This window comes from Nicotiana attenuata, chromosome 7 (assembly GCF_001879085.1).
Source record: "Nicotiana attenuata strain UT chromosome 7, NIATTr2, whole genome shotgun sequence".
Classification (NCBI taxonomy): Eukaryota; Viridiplantae; Streptophyta; class Magnoliopsida; order Solanales; family Solanaceae; genus Nicotiana; species Nicotiana attenuata.
In genome coordinates, this window is record NC_031995.1 from 95,208,473 (window position 1) to 95,215,118 (window position 6,646).

The 6,646-nt window shown below is 36.3% G+C and overlaps 1 long non-coding RNA gene across 1 annotated transcript; it reads left to right on the forward strand.

The window, feature by feature from the left end:
* Window positions 334-2,945, forward strand: LOC109230592. Its single transcript, XR_002068683.1, has 3 exons — window positions 334-355; window positions 1,648-1,829; window positions 2,741-2,945. It is a non-coding gene; the product is annotated as an uncharacterized LOC109230592 (long non-coding RNA).

Consider the following 6,646-nt stretch of genomic DNA (forward strand, 5'->3'; position numbering starts at 1 on the left):
AGCATGAAGAAGACTGGTGAACTAAACTGGTACTCCACAATTGTGGTATAGATAATAGTGACCAATTTGTTAGTCTGTTAAGTTGTGTGCTATTTCTCCAAGCTTCTTTGATTTGAGTTCCTTAATGTGTTGCTTTTCCTGGTTATGGTTCTTTAAGTGGTTTTATTAAACTCCATGGACGATGTTTGTAATTAGTGTCTAAATGCGATCAAGTGCTTTTCAACATGAGGAGATGCTTAAAATATTGTTATGTTTGTAATTTGGATTTTATCTCATACAGCTAGTAAATTTATTTCATTCGTGAAGGTGGACTAATGAACAAACATGTACTCCTGCCGAAACAAATCAATTGCTGGTATATATGCCCCTACTTCCGATTTTCCCCTAAGCTATTCTAATTACCAATGTTATTCCATCTCTCTGATCCTATTTGACTGAAATACTTTAGTTCTAAATCTCGTATCTTTGTCTATTTAGGAGAAAACTGAAAAAGAAGGCAATCTTGAGTTGCCATAATAATCATCCAGTTAGCTCAAGTGATGTGACATGCTATTTTAGGAGATGATGGATAACACTCCTATCTTCAATTTAATGCTCTGAGCGGAAAACAGAACAGAAGGGAAGCTATCACCAACTTGCTGCCTGCTTATATTTGGTTGCTCAGGAAGTAGTGAAAGAGTTAATACATTGCAATACATGATAGTTTGGGTTGCTCGGCCTATTGTTGCACTCTTGTCAACTAAAACCTCAAGTGTTGTAAATTTGCCCTGGGAACATTAGATTTTGTAGGCATTATGCACAACTTTGCTGGCATAGTAGAAGACTGAGAAGTTCAATGCAAGTCCAAGTATAATTGGGTGAGTAGGAGCATGATCTGCGCTAGCTGTGGCAGTAGCAGCCTACAAAAATAGAGCAATAAGCTTAATTAAGAAGAATACAAACAACTAAATAAATCAAAAAATAATTTGTCATCATAAACAACAAGGAAACAAATGCTGCAGCTAGACATAGAAGAAGATTGAGCCAAATAAGATAGCGTGGAACAAAAGAAACCTCAAAAGCTTGAAGTGACTGATCAGTTGCCTCTTTACGATCATTCCCTGATTTGAACTCTGCTAAATAGCGATAGTAATCTCCCTTCCTGGAGATGAAGTAAAAGGATGTAAACTTGTAATTTCAGCAATCAATTTTTGGGGACAAAAACAAAAGAAAGACACAATAAAGTTAAATGTTTGGCATGCATTTTGAAGGCAAATTGACGTGCAATTGAGGAAATAACTGCAGTTTCAAGTGATACAAGGTTGTTGAACCTTTCATATGCGACTGTCCAGTGATTGCTTTGTGATTTTTCTTCAGTTATTTCAGTTGTGTTATTCCTGCAGTTGTAAATTCTGCATTTTGTGAGCTGCTGTCCAGTTCAAAAGCTGCTGATAACTCCATTATTTTGAGTTTTGAGTGTGATTTCTACACTATTTTGCTGCCAGTTTTCTGCTGAAAACTTCTGTACATTTGCCTGCTTAATTTTTCAGCTATGTACTTCTTGTTTTGCACTAAGTGTGGCAACAGTTGTTTCTTTTTATTAAAATGAATTATTTGGTTGCTTTGAGAAAATTGCTTGGCTGTAAATGTTTGGCATGCATTTTGAAGGCAAATTGACCTGCAATTGAGGAAGCAACTGCAGTTCAAATGAACAAGGTTGTTGAACCCAGATTTGCGACTTGATCCTGACATGTTAAGGTTCAGTGCACGTTCACTTGTAGAAGCTTCCTCTGCACAACAAGCTGCTGTTCAAGTAAACAGTCGACCATCTGCTGGTAGTAACAATCAAGGTCAGTACGTACCAAATGTTATACATCTTCTTGTATTTCTTCTTCTTCTCCTCATTCATTGGTTGAGATTTTGCTTTGGTTCAAGGCAGGTGGATATGGTAATATCCTTTTTTCTTCCTATAGATGTGCCTATTTCGATATTAGAATCTGTTTTTAGAATCCAATGTGTAAACTGATGTCATATGTGAACCTCCTGGACTTGATCTGCTTCCCAATTTCTGAGTTCAATAAGAAAATTTAATCCCACAAACTCCATCTTTAGATTGCACTAGAAGTTGGTTGGTGAAGTCCTCATTCCATCTTTAAATGAATAGATAAGTGAAATTTTGATTTCTTTCCATAGAAGACCTCTTGTTTAGAGATACTCTTCTTAATGCAAGATGGGATTAAATTGTGGCCTCATTTCTGCCTAATAGTCTGCTTATTCATTGGCTTATTTTCTTCTTTTCCTCATCTTCTACCCTTTTAACAGAAACATGGATTGATCATAATTAGACGGGAGAAGTGATAGTTATTTTTATTAATACATTGTCTTTGGGGAGAGGAGGAGAGATTAGAAAGTTAAAAATAAAAGAAGACAAAGAGTAAGGTATATGTGTGAGAAAGTAATACTTTTTGACTTACAACTTGAATCAACTTCATCCTTAAGTTTCATAAGGAAAAAAAAATGAAATACACCAGTTCAGAAGGTACTATGGTCCTAACTGCATTAGCAAACAGTTCATGGCTTGGCATCTGATGGCCAGCTTGGAAGATTTGAACTTCTTTTGTAGTTTCTTTTTGTTTTGCAACTACTATTATTGGTTCTGGAGTTTTCATGTTCTTTTCTTTTTTCATGGCAATTTGTGCTATGAGTATTCTTAGACCGGATTCTCTTGAAGGGTAATAACTTTATTTATCCTCTTTTGTAGGTGGAGTAGATCAAGAAATGGATGATGAAGACAATGAAGAACTAGACCTTACTTGAGAAGAATTTTGAATTGTTTTAGATGAATGTTCTAGGAATCTTTTGTTACCAACATTTTTGAAACTTACTTACTCTCTTGAAATGTACTAAACTTATGCACTCATGGGGTAGAACATTTGCTTTATGGATATTATTTGCTTGATGGATAATTTTATGTTATTAATAGTTTCATTTTATGATGTATTTAAATTTTAGTGTTATTATAATTTATTATATATATAAATATTTATTTATAACAGGTGCTATATTTTGGTTTTAACTGAACTAATACAATAGCCTACCAGAACCGTTGCAATACGACACAAATGGCGTTCCAGTAAATAATGTAAACTGTTGCAATAGGTCCTATAAAGTGTTCCAGAAAGATCTATAAACCGTTCCAAATACATATATAACCGTTATGATAGCTTAAAGAAACCGTTGTTATATCCCACATGACCGTAGCAATAACTTACATAAGTGTTGCTTTAAATAATATTGTAACGGTTTAGAACCGTTGCATAAACAATATAGTAACGGTTTTAAACCGTTCCAATTGATAAAAATAATCATTCCAACAGAAAAAGGGAAAACCGTTGCGATAGACGTATCTATAGTCACGACGATGCAAACCGTTGCAAGAACTGTTCCAATAGACCNCCTAGGTTCGGTTATCCACGGGGGAGGGGAGATCGACGAGGATGTCACACACCGTATTGGGGTAGGATGGATGAAGTGGAGGTTAGCATCTGGAGTCTTGTGTGACAAGAGAGTGCCAACGATACTTAAAGGTAAGTTCTATAAAGCAGTGGTTAGACCGGCCATGATGTATGGGGCTGAGTGTGGGCCTGTTAAGAACTCACATATCCAAAAGATGAAAGTAGCAGAAATGAGGATGTTGAGGTGGATGTGCGGGCACACTAGGATGGATAAGATTAGGAATGATGATATTCGGGAGAAGGTGTACGTGGCTCCCATTGATGACAAGATGCGGGAAGCGAGGCTCAGATGGTTCGGGCATGTACAGAGGAGAAGCCCAGATGCTCCAATAAGGAGGTGTGAGCGGCTGGTTGTGGAAGGCACGAGGAGAGGTAGAGGGCGGCCTAAGAAGTATTGGGGAGAGGTGATCAGGCAGGATATGGCGAGGCTTTAGATTTCCGAGGACATGACACTTGATAGGAAGTTGTGGAGGTCGAGTATTACGGTTGTAGGCTAGGAGGTAGTTGAGTCTTGCGTTACTTTGTACCTTTGTGAGCCTAGTCCGGTAGGGTTTTGTCTAAGATAGCTAGGGGCAATATCATGTCTTACTATTTTCTATTTTCGACGCAGGATCCATATACTAGCCATCGTTTTTGCTTTGCATTTTTTTTTCCATGCATTTTATGTTCCTATTTTTTCTATGATCTCCGTGGTGAATCTAATATTCTCTCCTTTTGTCTTTTTATTATCTTGAGCCGAGGGTCTTTCGGAAACAGCCTCTCTACCCCTTCGGGGTAGGGGTAAGGTGTGCGTACACATTACCCTCCCCAGACTTCACTTGTGGGATTTTACTGGGTTGTTGTTGTTGTTGTTGTCGTCTTTGAGCTATTTTAATTGAATCTTAATTTTTCTGTTTTTATTTTATGGCTTTTTTGTTTGCCTTTTTTTTTTTCCTTTCCGTTTTAGGGTTTATTCTTGGAGTTACAAAACTCAAAAAGAAATAGAGATTCTAATTTACTTTTGAATATCTCCAGTTTCAAAGTTTCCTCTTTTCTTTATTTACCTTTCTGAATAAGTATACAGTTTTGCTACATAAAGTTAAGACATTTGTACCTATAAATAATGATGTTATTATTGATCATTTCCAATACAGGAAACTATTCAAGGACAATTAAAAATAAAATGATATTTTTTTGTGAAAATGGTATAGACTATAGTTGACTCGTCAAATTGTGTCATGGTAATAAAATATAATCAAACAAACAGCGAATTTGAATTAGTTAGATCTCAAAACGGGTAACTAACATCACGTAAGAATTAAAAAAATAAAAGTAATAATGCATTCATTCTCCTGAAATTCTGAATACGCCTCTGACTACCAGAATGGAACTCTGCTATTTCTCTCGCTCTGTTTTTTCCGAGCCACTAGACCTTCACCTTCCTCTTCCACAGGCTGCCTGAATGATCCATTTAAGTGTTTGAAATTTTCCATAAAAAAAAAATAATACTATGTTCATATCTCTGTTGTTAAGATCACTTCCTAACAGTTAACACTCCCACGCACAACATTAAACTGAAATCTCCTTCGCAACCAGATCAATAGAAATGATGCCCCTTTGCATAAATGGTGTACTGTAATATGCATTTGGACAAGTCAAAAACGACCACTCAAAAGGCCATGGATAATATGAATATCCATATTTCCGTCGTTTAACGTATTTTTTATTTGTATATAGATGGGTTGAATATTTTATCCATTTTTGCCTAAATTATTTTAACTCGCCCATATTAGATCAGACCCGCTTGTTTGTCGCCCCTAGACTTGTCTCCATGAAATGGAACATTTGGTTTTAATGATAGGTGATTGTTTATTTGATTCACGAGAGGATTATGAAATCTTGATTCTGGAGCATTTGTTATTGCCATCATTAGAAGTACTACTAAATTAATTTTCGCTATTCAACATCTTGGTTCTTGTATTACTACTTTGTTTCCCATTTAACATCGAACTGTATGCATGTGTAATTAACTAGAGTTCCTATCCAAAAACACACATTAGTCTAACAAATCTTAGAATCAGAAAACACAGTCAACGACTCAACTGTAACATTTCTGCTTATACTAACGGATGGATTGCATCTAGGGATAGCAAGCGGTGCGTGGCAAGTTTTCTCTTAACCCCCAAAGTTTCAACCAGCCCCGCCCCGCATAGCACATGCACCCGCGTTCACCCACCCTGCCCCGCACCGCTTAACTTTTTTTCCCTTCTTTTTGTTAGTTTATTTATTTTTTAATCTTTTGGCTGGAATTTTTCTTATTATATTTATGATATCTATCCATATTTTTCATTAATTTTAAAGATTAAGGGAGGCTTCAGCTAAGGAAAGAAGAAGATACTTACGAGAATTAAAATCTTGCACATATATAATAAAAGTTACTTAACAAAAATCTTTGATATGATAATAATTTTTTCTTTTTATATTTGATAATAGAGTATATGTTGTTTTTATCATATTCAAGCTAATCCACTGGAATAATTCGTAATCCACCGGAATGTATAAATAAGCCACTTCTCTAATCCTCTGGAAGGTGGTCTTGATATGTAACTTTTAGATATTACATTTTCAGAACAATATGACGTGCAAGCATTTGGTTCAAATAATATGAAACTTTATTTTGCTTCAATATATTACATGGAATCAATTTCGTCTTCATTAAGGCAGAAAATTGAATTTCCTTCTTTAATGAAGTTTTTAAACCCGCACCGCACCCGCACAAGTTTTAACTTTCTTTATTTCGCCCCGCACCAGCCCGCACCCGCATATGTTTAAACCCGCGGCCCGCACCCGCATCGCATTGCACTGCACCGCCCCATTGCCATCGCTAATCGCATCACAAGGGGATTGCATATTAGAGGCTCATTGACAACAAAGAAAAAGAAGAACCAACAAGTCCAACAACATTTCTCTTAAAGATGGAATACTACAAAATGTTCTTCATACAACTCTTAGAGACTTGGCAAGTTGTATGCAGACTAACAGCCAATAGGCAGCAGCTCCATAATCTAGCCCCTATTGTAAAGGGATAGTTGAGCTGCTATTGAAACAACTCAAAGGTATTCTTCACCCCCCCCCCCCTCTATAGATATAGATATACATATATATGTAAGGTA